Genomic DNA, 15,230 nt, shown 5'->3' on the forward strand with positions numbered 1-15,230 from the left:
ACCGTCTGAGGATGTCCAGTTCAAAGTCCTCTCAGAAACATGAGCCACACCACTGAAGGGGAGCCGAGTCCATGAATGAAGGTCTATTTTTAAACTGCCGTTTTTTTTAAGGTGTCTGAACAGGACACTCACACACACACACACACACACACACACAGAACAGAGTGAGACGATGATAGGAGGGTGAGATGAAACGCCATCTCTGGATCCTTCAGAACCAATAGGTGAAGGATGTCATTAGGCCTGTTGCCTAGGTGATGAAGGCACTGTCACTCATATTGTACCTTAATGCTCTCAACCCCTTCCAGTTTGATTCTAATGTGGAAAGTGGGCAGAGGCAGAGGGAGAGAGGGAGAGGGAGAGAGAGAGAGAGTCCTGGGGGAACATTTTCGACCTATTCGTTGTATTCCTGGCATTACTGCTCCAATCAGCCGGTAAGTCAAATAAGTGGATGAACGGTAAAACTGCAGACACATTTGCGGTGCCGTGAAAAAAAAAGAAGCTCTATCAACTCCAGGATGTCCTGATTCGTTGTGATGCGTCACTCAGACTCTTAAGGGCTGCAACGTACTGCATCACATCCTGTTCTGTTAGAGCACCCAGTACACCTGGATAAGGAGTTGCCCTTTCCTGTCGTAGGTTTCCATGGCTTGAAACCGGCCCAAAAGTCAATTATCCCACTTGCTTTTACTGGGGGAAAAAGAGGCGGAATTGCCTGTTGGCTCGCTGGTCTCCTTAGAAGCCGAGAGGGGGGGGAGTGGGGGGGGGGTGTTGGTAGCTACACACTTGTTTTTAACACGAGCGGTTTTAATTGGCCAGCTGTTGTGTTGAGATCACCACACACAGCAGATTATTCACAGGCGACCCAACAAAATATTATCGTTTCCGTTTTAGTGAATGGCACAGCGATCTGTCGCTGTCGCCTGGATAGGAACGGCGTCACTTGTATTTTCGAGGCGATGCGACATCCACATCATAAAGAAATATGCAGCAGGGAGGTGTATATATTGAAGTAGAACTACTGAGGCAGAAAACGACAATCCCACCTATGTATTCAAAATGGAACTGACTCCATTATCCCCCCACCCCCCGTCCTTGAACATTTTTCAAATCTAAAAGCGATCCGAAACGCTTCGTCATCAGTCTTTCTTTGTTTCTTCCTCGAAACATTAAAAGCTGACTAGCTAAATGTGGTGTAGGCTTATCTGTGTCAACAGCACGCCAACAATATCCCGTACACACTTAACGTCACGGGAGCCGACTAGCAGAAGTTCCGAGAGGGCTTGGAAGACGATAGCGGGGGGGTACTTTTAATTCACGTATAGTAACTCATCCATGCTCGGAGCAGCATGGCCTCCAGGGGCATCGCTCGCCCGCCGTGTGCGGTGGCCTTTAGGCGTCTGTCAGCCTCCGGGGAGAGAGACGTCCTGCTCTCCGCTCCACTGGCTCCTGTCTGCAATACTGGGTCCTCTGCCTGGCTCATCTGGGGCCATAGATCACTGGAGGAGAGGAAGAAGGGATGAATCTAGAGGAGGAGGAGGAGGGATAGAAGTGTGTGGGTGTACGTGTTGTGTAAAAAAGGATTCTCATCTTCTCTCCGGAGCATCAGCATTTCCTTGGCACCACATGACTAGACAGAGAAATAACATCACATATGCACCCCCCCCCCCTTCCCCATAATCCCTCCTACACCCCACCCCCCCCAACTCCGCACCACACCCCCCCACTCCAACCAACCCCCCAACCCCTTCAGCTCCACCGGTCCCTGCTCTCTCCTCTGAACTACCCAGCCAACCGTCTGAGGATGTCCAGTTCAAAGTCCTCTCAGAAACATGAGCCACACCACTGAAGGGGAGCCCAGTCTCCATGAATGAAGGTCTATTTTTAAACGGACGTTTTTTAAGATGTCTGAACAGGAAACTCACACACACACATACAGAACAGAGTGAGACGATGATAGGAGGGTGAGATGAAACGCCATCTCTGGATCCTTCAGAACCAATAGGTGAAGGATGTCGCTAGGCCTTTTGCTGTCGCCGAGGTGATGAAGGCGCTGTCACTCATAGGGAGATGTAAGGGTTTTCTTTTTAGGTTGTCCCAAATCAAAACAACATCTTTGATCATGCTGTCATCGTGATCATTGGGCCTACAACTGATTTGACTGTAGCTGCCTTCGTGCATTTGTTTTAACCCTCGTGCTTCCTTCGGGTCACACAAAAACAAATAAAAATAATTTTCTTTTAACCATTCCAATGTGGGGGGTCTGAGACAGCCCGACAGTTAAAAGAAAATGCTTCACTTTTCAGAATGACCCGAAGATAACACAAGGGTTAAGGAAGGACCTTTCCATTAATCTAAGTTGTGCTCTGCCAACTTCAAGGCTTAATGAACTCTTCTGAGGAACTGGTCCTTCCGTCATCGTCCCCTATGACCTCCGACCCCTCAGCACGAGAACACAATTCTTCTAAACGATCCCAAGTCCTGAGAAGGTCCAAGCCAGCTCTTACCTATTTGACCCTCGATCATATTCTTGCTTCATAAAACCGTTTTTTTAAACCCTTGCGTTGGAGGATTGTAGCCTATCTATGTAGAGGCTGGGCAAAGCTGAACTGAAACTCAAACATTTTGTGTCAGCGTGACAACGAAGCAAGATTTTATAGCGTTCCCTGCAAACGCTGAGTGAGGAGGAACAAACAGCTTCATCACACGCAAGATTCTTGATTAAAGGTAGCTTCTCCTATCCGTGAATTGCTTGAATCATCAATGCTGGTTCTCCTTCTCTTTGAAATGTTAATCCCTTCATTAGACATGTTCAGTGTAAGGAGAGCCAGAGAAGACTGTGGTTTTGGGAAGTAAATAAATGATGTGTTTGTAGAACTGATGTTTAGTAGTTCATGCTGGAGTTAGTTTCTTTTATGCTCCAGCAGATGTCTGGCAGGGCAAAACGCTATACTGTGGAGGGTGGTTAGCTTGGACAGTGGGTGTGTGAATCGGTTCCAGTTCTATGTAGGGCTGGTTCCATACCAGTTCTACGTAGGGCTGGTTCCATACCAGTTCTACGTAGGGCTGGTTCCATACCAGTTCTACGTAGGGCTGGTTCCATACCAGTTCTACGTAGGGCTGGTTCCATACCAGTTCTACGTAGGGCTGGTTCCATACCAGTTCTACGTAGGGCTGGTTCCATACCAGTTCTATGTAGGGCTGGTTTAGTACAGTTTCTACCTCATCCTGGCTTAGCACAGGCTCTACCTAGTGCTGATTTAGTACAGGTTCTATCCAGGGCTGGTGCAGGTTCAAGTCAAAGAGAGAGTAGTCTGTCAGGATAAACAGGACTTTCCTGTCAGTGCCTTAACAAGAGACCGAGAGAGTGCAATGAGAGCAATAAGAAATAGGGAGAGAGAGCGAAGGTGAGCAGAGAGAGACAGTGAGCGAAGGTGAGCCCAAAGAAAGAGAGAGGGAAGAGGAGCATAAAGAGAGAGAGAGAACAATAGGAAAGAAAAGAGGTGGTGAGAATCTCCTCTTCACTTCCTCCTGTTTGTCAGCGTGGTGTACAGAATCCTAATGAAGGCAGCAGGCAGATCTGGGGAACATACTCATACGCACACACCGAAAAGCACAGGCTCCCAAGTCCACGCATGCGCACAAACTCTCTCTTTCTCTCATTCTGTCAGTCTCTTTTTTCGATTTCTCTCTCTCTCTCCCTCTCTCTCTCTCTCTCTCTCTCTCTCTCTCTCTCTCTCTCTCTCTCTCTCTCTCTCTCACTCACTCACTCACACACACACACACACACACACACACACACACACACACACACACACACACAAACACAAACACACGCAGAGGGAAAGCACCCTGAGTCATCAGGCCCCCTCCACCTCCCTGTAGATAAGAGAGGAGACCTCGGAACACTGATGTGGGCTTATTCCTTTCTCTTTATTCCATTCTGTGTGAAAACACAGAAGGAGCTACACAGAGATACTGTGATGGCAGCCATTTTGTCAATCAATATCCAATTATATTCTTTTGATATTCAATGATGTTTTCCTTTGATGCCCTTACTGCAGCAGATAAACATTGGCTAGTAGCAGGAATGAAACATATTTCCTATCTACGAGCTGGCACGTCCACAGTTTCTTCATGTGGAATTATGAACGCTGTTTTCTTTAGATGTGCGGTAGACACTTGTGTGGCTTGTTGTCCTGGTGTTTGCTAATTTCGGAGGGTTCATTGGGGGGTACCAGTTCATTATTAGAAATGCACAAACACATTTTATCAAAAAGAACATTTCCGCTCTTCTTTTTCCTAGTCTTGGTGGACAAGTGGGCCAAACAAACAGAGAAAGATAAAGTGAGAGAATCTCTTCTGTTATTAAAGCACAGACAGAGGTTGACATGAATGGAGGCTGAGGGACTGTTAGAGGCTGGGGGCTGGTAGAGGCTAAGGGGCTGGTAGAGGCTGAGAGACTTGGGGGCTGTGAGAGGCTGGGGGACTGTGAGAGGCTGGGGGACTGTGAGAGGCTGAGGGACTGTGAGAGGCTGGGGGACTGTGTAAAGGCTAAGGGGCTGTTAGTGGCTGGGGAACTGTGAGAGGCTGGGGGACTGTTAGAGGCTAAGGGGCTGTTAGAGGCTGGGGGACTGTGAGAGGCTGGGGGCTGTTAGAGGCTGGGGGACTGTGAGAGGCTGGGGGACTGTTAGAGGCTGTTGGACTGTTAGAGGCTGGGGGACTGTTAGAGGCTAAGTGGCTATTAGAGGCTGAGGGGCTGAAGGACTGATCAAGGCTGGGAGAAGGCTAGGAGGCTGGGGGGAGTGGCTAGAACTCCTCTATAGTTTAGCGTTTCTTTAAGCCCTGTAGCCACACTTGTTCAGATGTGGTAAAGTGGTTTCATTATTATAGCAAATCCCAAACCTATTAAAATGATGATTGATAGTTTTGAAATTGCTGACACGTAAGGTTAATAGAGTTTGCTAATGTTTATTTATTTCAATTTATTCAGTTGCAAATTACTTCTTTTAGATGTAATTAGATAGCTTTTGTTTGAAATGTGCTTTCATGTAGATGTAATCAGGACTGTATAAACCCACTTGGGGATCAAGGGACTGACACCAACACTGGAAACACAACTAACGTCTAGTAACCTGGTCTGTAGATGAGTCAGTGTTGGAACCTGGTCTGTAGACGAGTCAGTGTTGGAACCTGGTCTGTAGACAAGTCAGTGTTGGAACCTGGTCTGTAGATGAGTCAGTGTTGTGACTTGGTCTGTAGACAAGTCAGTGTTGGAACCTGGTCTGTAGACAAGTCAGTGTTGGAACCTGGTCTGTAGATGAGTCAGTGTTGTGACTTGGTCTGTAGACAAGTCAGTGTTGGAACCTGGTCTGTAGACAAGTCAGTGTTGGAACCTGGTCTGTAGATGAGTCAGTGTTGTGACTTGGTCTGTAGATGAGTCAGTGTTGGAACCTGGTCTGTAGATGAGTCAGTGTTGTGACTTGGTCTGTAGACAAGTCAGTGTTGGAACCTGGTCTGTAGATGAGTCAGTGTTGGAACCTGGTCTGTAGACGAGTCAGTGTTGGAACCTGGTCTGTAGACAAGTCAGTGTTGGAACCTGGTCTGTAGACAAGTCAGTGTTGGAACCTGGTCTGTAGATGAGTCAGTGTTGTGACTTGGTCTGTAGATGAGTCAGTGTTGGAACCTGGTCTGTAGATGAGTCAGTGTTGTGACTTGGTCTGTAGATGAGTCAGTGTTGGAACCTGGTCTGTAGATGAGTCAGTGTTGTGACTTGGTCTGTAGATGAGTCAGTGTTGGAACCTGGTCTGTAGATGAGTCAGTGTTGTGACTTGGTCTGTAGACAAGTCAGTGTTGGAAGCTGGTCTGTAGATGAGTCAGTGTTGTGACTTGGTCTGTAGACAAGTCAGTGTTGGAACCTGGTCTGTAGACAAGTCAGTGTTGTGACTTGGTCTGTAGACGAGTCAGTGTTGGAACCTGGTCTGTAGACGAGTCAGTGTTGGAACCTGGTCTATAGACAAGTCAGTGTTGTAACCTGGTCTGTAGACGAGTCAGTGTTGTGACCTAGTCTGTAGAGGAGTCAGTGTTGTGACCTGGTCTGTAGACGAGTCAGTGTTGTGACCTGGTCTGTAGACGAGTCAGTGTTGTGACCTGGTCTGTAGACGAGTCAGTGTTGTGACCTGGTCCGTTGACAATCCAGTGTTGCATCGTGGCCTGTCGACGTCTCATTGCTTTAACCTGATTGTAGAACACTAGCAGGTGTCAAGTCTGCAGCGGACATGCATACATCAGTATTACTATTGAGATGGATGGTAGGTTAGGACACCAATAGCAAGACTGTGGTCCTCTCACCGTCTAATAAGACTCCTACACGGTGATGAATCTCCTGACATTTCCCGGGTGTCAGTACTGATATGTATGCGCGCGACACAAAGTCGCAGGACAAATATTCCAAAGTGCACATTTGCATAATGACAGGTTATGTTGTTTATGAGGAAAGGAAAGACAAGCAATTAGTATCCTCAGTGTGACATGCCGTTGTTAGGGAGTGTGTGTGTGTGTGTGTGTGTGTGTGTGGGGGGGGGGGGGGTGGCGGACCTGGGCTAAGGTATGGAGCACCTGCAAACACACACCCACACACAACACATAAAAACATCCTCTCTCACACACACACGCAGACACACACACACACACACACAAAATGGGAATGGGCCAGACAGTGGAGGAAACAGATGCTGAAACTCCAACCCCATCTGTCCCATCCAACACACACACACACACACTCACACCCACACGTACACGCACAAGCACATAGTAATCACTTGTTTTGCTTTGCATTAATACAATAAGTGTCAGCACTCCGAATGCATAGCTAGCCAAATTGCCGTTAGCTGCAGTGAGTCTGTGAAAGCACAATCTCTCCTGCATGACAAAGAGGCCTGGTAGCATCTGTCATTGACCGTCCGAGTGGTGATGGTGGAATCTGGGCGCCGTCCACGGGAACAGCTGCCCAGTCTTAATGAGTTGGTGAGGGAGTTTTGCTGCATCTTCATTCTCCCAACCTCGGAGAGCATCTCCAGCTCCCTCACACTGGGATCCTCTCTGCTCTGAGTGTCACCCTGACCAGGACTGAGCTACCACCAGGACGTGTCTCCACTATCAGACCAGTCACGCCTGACTGCAATAGGTGCTGAACCTGCGACGGAGACCTCAGTGGGATTGACTCCATGACAGCTTCTGTAGCCACGAATCAATACAGATCCCTTCCGTACAGCTGGCTAGTGTGGCTCGCTGTCACTCCTGGAAGATACCCGTCAGAGGAGTGTCTCCAGATCAAGATGTTCCCCCGTCGCCAGAGAGGAACCTTCTCTAGAATATCTCAGCCCAAACTGCCTGTGAGCTTGGTAAGAAGGACTCCGATGGACATTGGAGGTTCCTAACTTACCGAACACACTGGAAGGCTTGGCTCTTTAAACTGTACAGGTGTGACCCGCCTGTAGGTCGTTGCTCCCTCTGGGCTCCCCTGTCAGTCTATGAGCAAAGCACCGCTAAGCTTCAGTATTGGTTCAGACTAGACATGTCAGTCATGCTGTCTTGTTGATAGGCAAGGCCCGGTGGGTCGGATCCAAAAAAACAAACAGTGTTCTATCTTCTGTCGGTGGAGTTGACACCCTTCAACTTCTTTTGCGAGGCGACGACAAACACGGAACACGTAACGGTAAGCGACGAATCCGAATAACTGAGGTAATGTAGACCTCGTTCCTACTAGACTGCAGGTGGTACTAGGGCTGGAGAGACTGACCATGCGGGGGGAGAGGGGGAGAGAGAGAGAGATAGAGAGAGAGCACAGGGAGGAGACAATATGAGTGATATAGATGATGGCGAGGTCGAGGAAGGAGGGAATAAGTAAGAGAGATGAAGGGAGGACAATGATGACAGTTCCTGTTTTTCCCCGGCGGCACTAGCCAGACCAGAGTCCTGCACATACCCCCCCCCCCCCCCCCCCCGCTCTCACACACCCACACACACCCGCCAGCCCAGCCCCCATGCATGTGTGTGTGTGTGTGAGAGCAGCTCACAATCTTCCCCTTGAGAAGCTATTAAACCGTTATGACTCATCCAGTCATGGGTGTGACCCAGCTCCCCCCCGCCCCCCCTCCCCTCCACCCTGGGGAGTCTGAGAATCCGAGCGACAGTCTCTCTACCCCCACACACGGCTGGCTTTAAAGGTGTTGAAAGACAACGGCGGGTATCTCGTGAGCCAGGTGTGTGACTTAGCCGGCCCTCTGAGCGTCAGTACAGCTTCACCCACACGCCAGCCACACGCCAGCCACACGCCAGCCACACGCCAGACACACGCAGACACGGCCGGTAGATATTGCTGTCCTTGACCCCCAGGACCGCCTCTTTAGCATGCACGTCAGTCCAGGACACGGACAAGGAGATCAGTCGAGGGAGAGTGAGGGAAGGTCGCTCGTGGCTCTGTGATCTCCCTGCTCTGGAGGAGGGGGGAGGTTTGAGGGGGGTGTCGTTGGCACTGGACGTCTGCTGTCTGCTCTGACCTTGGCTCCTCCCACCATGCTATCTGCACCCCCCCCCTCCCCCAGGCACAGAGCTGGACCCGATAAGACAGTTTGATCCACCCCCTCCTCCCCCATATCTGCTAGAGAAGAGCTACTGCCGGCACACAATCCCCCCCTTCTCCTCCATCAGCTGTCTCCTACCTCCTCCACCCTCCACTGTCTCCTACCTCCTCCACCCTCCACTGTCTCCTACCTCCTCCACCCTCCACTGTCTCCTACCTCCTCCACCCTCCACTGTCTCCTACCTCCTCCACCCTCCACTGTCTCCTACCTCCTCCACCCTCCACTGTCTCCTACCTCCTCCACCCTCCACTGTCTCCTACCTGCTTCACTGTCTCCTACCTCCTCCACCCTCCACTGTCTCCTACCTGCTTCACTGTCTCCTACCTCCTCCACCTTCCACTGTCTCCTCCACCCTCCACTGTCTCCTACCTGCTTCACTGCCTTCTCCTTCTACAATAGCTAGAGACAACCTATCAGATGTGTCACTGTCTCTGACACCCCCCCCCCCCCCCCACTGGACTCAGGTGGCCATGTTACATCACACGCAGAGGCAAATCCCACCTCGCTCTCAACCCACAGCACTGCGTTGTACTGTTGGCATGGCAACCACGTAATCTCTCAGAGCGCCGCTATGAGTCTTGTTGTAAATGACTCCCCTCCGAAGATCTCCACGCTGTCTGAGGAAGTGGAGGTTACGAAAGACGTTACCATGGTTCCCGGGACAAAGGACTACAGGGCCTGGGAGAGTGGCAGCCCCAGGTCCATTTGGGGGCAGTGAGGGCACGCTCTAGGGCTTCTGGGAGATGGAGTCCTCAACGACATGTTTGGCTCCCTGGAGGAGTTTGGAGGACAAACAGAGTGATGGAGGGAGGGAGGGGTAAAGAAGCGAGGGAAGGAGGGATGGAGGGAGGTACATCTAGAGTGGTGTATAATTAACCAATGGAACGGCTCCATCCGAGAGCTGTAGTTAAAATGTCAGTGAGTCGAGCATTTGGTGAAGGAGAGGGAAGAGGGAGTGAGGAAGGAGGGAGTGAGGAGGAGGGGAGAGGGGCAAGGATGGAGGAAGACAAGAGGGAGGGAGAATGAAGGGAGGAGGAAGGAAAGAGGAAGGGCGGGTGGAGGAAGGGAGGTGGAAGAAGGGAGGGAGGAATGAGCGAAGGAGGAGGAGAGAGGTATGGAGGAGAAAGGAAGGAGGGAGGGAGTTACATTTAGTCATTTAAGCAGACGCTCTTATCCAGAGCGAGTTGGGGGAACGTCGCCTCGTCCGTCTATCTGCTGCGCCTGCTGGCATGGCCCCCCCGCTCGCCCGCTGACAGCTCCGCCGGCCACTACTCTCCACCTGGGCACCGCTCGATGGTATCAGGCAGCGCAGTCTGGAGCGCACTTCCTGTCTCTGACAGGATCGCTCTGGGGACCGCTGCTCTGGCACGCTTTGGCAGGGGAGAGCCACGCGGGGGACGCGGGGGACGGGGGGGGGGGGGGGATTCGCTTGGAAGGTTGTTCCTCGCTGGAGCATCGCTGGAGGAGATCACAATAAGAACAGTTCATCAGGAAAGAAAGTTGTACGCGGCGCGATGAATCAAAACGCCGGTGACCCGACGGTCGATCGGGAGTCTTACTTCCCGAACGATCGTGATCTTCATTGCTGTTATCCGCGAGGACCCGGACGCGCACACGGATCTGGAAACTATAGCAGCGACTGATGGTTCGCAGACTGGGTGCGGGGCCTCGCAGCGAGAGCACCGACACAAAACAAACACGGAGTCAGCCTTGCTGATGCGGTCAAAGCCCACCGCTGCGGGCTGCTGCAGCCATAACAAGAAGACTGTTTCGGCTTCAGCCCACATGTGGTTATTAGCTGCCAGAAACAAGAGACTCCCTCCCTCTCTCCCTCCCTATATTCTTCAATTTCACCCTCTCTCCCTCCCATTGCTCCCTCCCTCCATTCCTCTCCCTCCTTTCCTCAATTTCCTCCTCTCTCGCCTCCCTCCCTCCCTTCAAGGTCCAGTTGTTCAGCCTCCCTCTGAGAGCGTGTCAGGGGATCAATGGTAAATAAGTCTATTACAGAGTGATGGGCTGATTGATTCAACGTCTAAACCCGTGTTGCCCAGAGCGTTAGAGCCACTTTCTAGGCTAACGTGGCAGACTCGCTCCTCCCCTTTTACCAGATCACAAAGGTTTTTCTTTCAAACGGGCACTGCCCATCTAATTCTCCAGGTGTGTCGCTCAGGACCCAATGATGTGCAGGGTGGAGCATGAAGTTCTTTCGGCAGTTTGCGAGAAATAAGAACAGGCACAGCACTAGTGTTATTCTAGTAAGTTGATCTGGATAAGAGCGTCTGCTAAAAGACTAAATGTAAAAATGTAAATGTATTCAAAGTCAGCGGCCTGTGCCCAAATTCGACTTAATAAACAAGTAAACAGAGTCAACCCTTGAGATAGATTTGATTTTCTTCTTTTCTCAGAATCCAACTAGAAACAGAGACATGGACAGACTTTGACACTGCTCTGTGATTGGTCGCATTCAGAATGATGCACGGTGAGACGGTTGAGTCTATCTAAAGAGACTCTGACATACCCTAAAAGAGTGAAGCAGACCAACGCACCCCCACCCGCCCCCCCCCACCCCTTACGCGCACAATTTGTCAAGCTGGTAAATACACTCGCACAGATCATTCATCCATTTTCATTACACACTTCTTTACTCAAACGTATGCCTATCTCAGTGGCCTGTGCGCTAGCAATGCCTCCCAGATAGGATCCTTCCAGAAGGCTGCTATCTGCCTGCTCCAGCTGGGCCTTCCCCAGCAGTCAGAAGGGACTAACTGGAGCAGATGAGCCGGTGGTGCCTCCGACACATTAAGACCCAGGCATCAGCCACAGTACATTTACATTTAGTCATTTAGCAGACGCTCTTATTCAGAGCGACTTACAGTAAGTACAGGGACATTCCCCCGAGGCAAGTAGGGTGAAGTGCCTTGCCCAAGGACACAACGTCAGTTGGCATGACCGGGAATCAAACTGGCAACCTTCGGATTACTAGCCCGATTCCCTCACCGCTCAGCCACCTGACTCCCTGCAGTAACACTGCTGCTGCACCAGACAGAACCAAAAACCCCAGGTATCCTCTGACACAGCTACCCCCCGTTCTCTGCAGCTGGGGGAAAGGACTTCAGACCGGAGACAACTTTCGTGGTTATTCCAGAATAGATTTGAAGACATTGCTATCCTACAGTAATATTAAATTTAATAACCGGCTATCTGTCCGTGAGCCTTTCACTTTAATGAGGCACAACTGAAGACATTTCTACATTCAAATTTTCCCCTGAATTATCTAGGAGTTTGAAAATCTTACAAATCGGCATTAAGGTATCCTCATTTGTAGCTCACGCTGGCTGAACTTGGAGTTTGCTTAACTTTTCCAGAAGAACATTTCCCTCGTGGCCACTCCTCCCCGTTCAGTTCTGTTGTGTTTCTAGGTTACGCAGAGGAAACACAGCCTGGAGCACAGAGAGTTCGACGTGTCAAAATGGCTTCCTCTTCGAAAGGTGTGTGCGTAAACAAACTTCCAGCTCACAGAGAAGGTAAACATGACACAGCCATCTTGGCCTGGTTTCCCCAACTTTGATGTCAAACGAAGAGCGACACGATTAAAATTCTGGTGGAGCTGCGCACTCCGCTTCAACTTCAACTGACAGCTCCCCTCCCTACCCCCTTCTCCCCAAACACCTCCTCCTCAACCAAGCACAAAAGCTTAAGGCAAGTCCCACCAGGAAACGTTCATAGCGTAAGAGTTTGGTGAGGAGAATGTGGGGTTGTTTTAGTATAGCCAGATAATTCTCTGACTAGGCCTACCGTACATGCTGTTGTGTTACATCCATCCTATCTCAAGAACGAGGCGGGCGACAGAGGAGGTCTCGGAGAACGATACGCAATGTATTTTTAAAAGCTCGGGTTCGGTGTGTCCGTTCTGTATCATTAACCAGCAGGAGATCTCTATACTGTAGGGTCACATAATGGGCCGACGAAGCATGTCACTCTGACAGATGAAAATGAAGACGGGGTGCGGAGCTTAGCTAAATGACCTGGCAGTGCCCGTGGTGTGAGAGGTGGCGTAATGAGCAGAGCCGGGCCAGTCGGGCCGCCGGTTGACGAATGCGCTGGATTATCCTCACATTAACGGCATTGCTCACGTCTACATGTTAGCGTTTAGCGCCGAACACTAGCCAGTTTCTCATTAGACTGCCGCTGGTACATAATTAATAAGGTGTGTGTGTGTGTGTGTGTGTGGGGGGGGGGGGGGGTGACATGTTGCATCCTCTAATTTGCTACAAAAGTTACATATGTGCCTCGGGGAAACTGTGGCTATTTATTTTAGCAATCATTGAACTGTAACTGGGAATAAATATGCCGCAACTTTCCAGGGCAACGATTTGAGACAGCTCTCGAGGGTTGGTGGCGCTATAAATAGTTAAATAATGATGAGAGTCCTGTGAATCCTTTGTTGTTAGTGATGATTGTTTTATTCATTGTTCTGCAGCGGTTCATGCTTTAGCGAGGTTCAATTGCAGCTTAATTTCCCTAGCCGGTCGTTGGTACCCTGCCTCATTTAAACTACACAACTAAAATGTCTAGTATGGCATATATGTACAGTATATATTACATTTAGTAATTTAGCAGACACTCTTATCCAGAGCGTACATTATATGCTATATTACATTCCAGATATACAGTATGGGCTACATACTATGGATCTTGCATAATATCACCACAGCTGTGCTGCATCTATATTCCTCCAGTCTTTCTATGTCTGGTCAGCTGGCACAAGCTCACTATGAATAACCCCACAGTAACACCACCCACTCACAAACTCATGCATTTGGAAACATGAGACGTATCACTGGGTAGAGAGGGAGAATGGAACATAATGGATTGTCGTTTTAGTGGAAATGTCCAGTAGAATGTGTTGGGCAGCAGATAGTTCCGGGTTTTATGAACACAGTCTGTTCAACAGAGGCAATGACGTCCTCATAGTTCTTCAGAACAGATCTTAGCCTATCACTGCCAAACGGGAGTTCTGTTCATACTTGTTTAAATAATCCCCCCCCAAAAACATAATAATTAAAAAATATATAAATTATTCTGATTGCAAGCCTCCCTGTGCAAACACGTCATAAGATACGTACTCCTCCAGTTACCTCAACAATTCCCATAGTCTTGAACCCCTGAACCCCTTTAAAGTTGTGTAGTGCTTAGAGGTACAGGAGCTAGTGTCTACAAGGGGCGCATCTGTTCCTTTTGTTTCTGTTTTGGACAATGCGGATGTGTTTGTTTATTCCGAAAACTAGTTATGAACCAATTCCACATCCTAGCCTCATCCCTGACCTTCAGTCTAAGGAAGATCTCTGAGTGGCAGAGCGCTGCATTGCAAACAAACCCTGGCGTTTTCAACAAAAAGAAAAACCCTCGCTTTGGTGGATCCGAGAGCCGGCTGCCTGGCAGGAAGACAAGGGAGGAGGGGAAGACGCCGACTCCAGGCTGCAGAGTGGGTGTGAAGTGTGGCGGGAGTGTTGCTGCTGCTACTCTCTGCACTTCTGCATCCAGGGCGTGGTTTCACCTCTCAGTCCTCACCTCACACACCTCTCCAGTTGGTCCTGGGGGCGGTTATTTCCGTCTCTTTTCATGTCGTCCACTCGCCTGCCTCGCCAAAATGGTTCGTTACACATGCCCATCCGGGAAGTCGTCCTTGGCAACTGTTTGGAAAAGGGCTGGCACTTTCAAAACTTGGCAGGGAATTGGATGAACCATCTGTCTATCATGGGCTAACTTCAACCTGCGCCCATAGCTGCCAGTAGCTCCTCGTAAGACACTGACTGGTCTGAACCACTGTGGTTCGAGCACCAACAGAGACCTTGGAGCTTTTAAAACATGGGCGTGCTTGGCCAGAAGTGAGCATGAGAGATACTCTGGACTGATGCTCAAGTGCATGGAAAAGACTGAAGTGGGATATAGGCAGCGTGATCCAAATTGGAGCTAAGGGCTGTCTGTGCTCACTCAATGGTGTGTGCCTGGTCTCTACAGTCGAACCCAACATCTCCAGCCACACACACACACTGCATACTGCATTACAGGGAACTGGATAGTCAGCACAGCCAGCCTCACCAGGCTGATTCTGTCGGAAAGACTCAAGCAGGCAGACGGAATGTAGAGATGGCCGGTTTTGTGGTTGGTGGAGGGGAGGAAGTAAGTATTGTTCCTTCTATCTTATCCTCCTACATGCATGCCTACAGCTGCTCCAGGTCTAATCCTGGAGCAGCTGAATAGGTCTTGGTGTGGTCCATTATTTCCTGGCTGGGTCTCGGCCAGGGACCAGTGGGAGATTGACATTCAGGGCCAGACCCCCCTCACCAGACAGGGCTCGCTCATGCCACGACAGCCAACCGCCGACCATGGGTCACCAGCTTTTCAATGGGGACAGTCCTGTTAGTGTGGGCTCTCAGAGAGAGAGAGAGAGAGAGAGAGAGAGTCAAAGAGCGAAACAGAGAGAGAGAGAGACAAAGAGAGAGCGAGAGGGGGCCCTGTCAGGCTCATGCAAGTCTCTCTTCTCTAGCTGTGTTGAGAGGGCCCTGTCAGGATCCCGCGAGC

Source organism: Osmerus mordax, chromosome 24 (genome assembly GCF_038355195.1).
Source record: "Osmerus mordax isolate fOsmMor3 chromosome 24, fOsmMor3.pri, whole genome shotgun sequence".
NCBI classification, from domain to species: Eukaryota; Metazoa; Chordata; class Actinopteri; order Osmeriformes; family Osmeridae; genus Osmerus; species Osmerus mordax.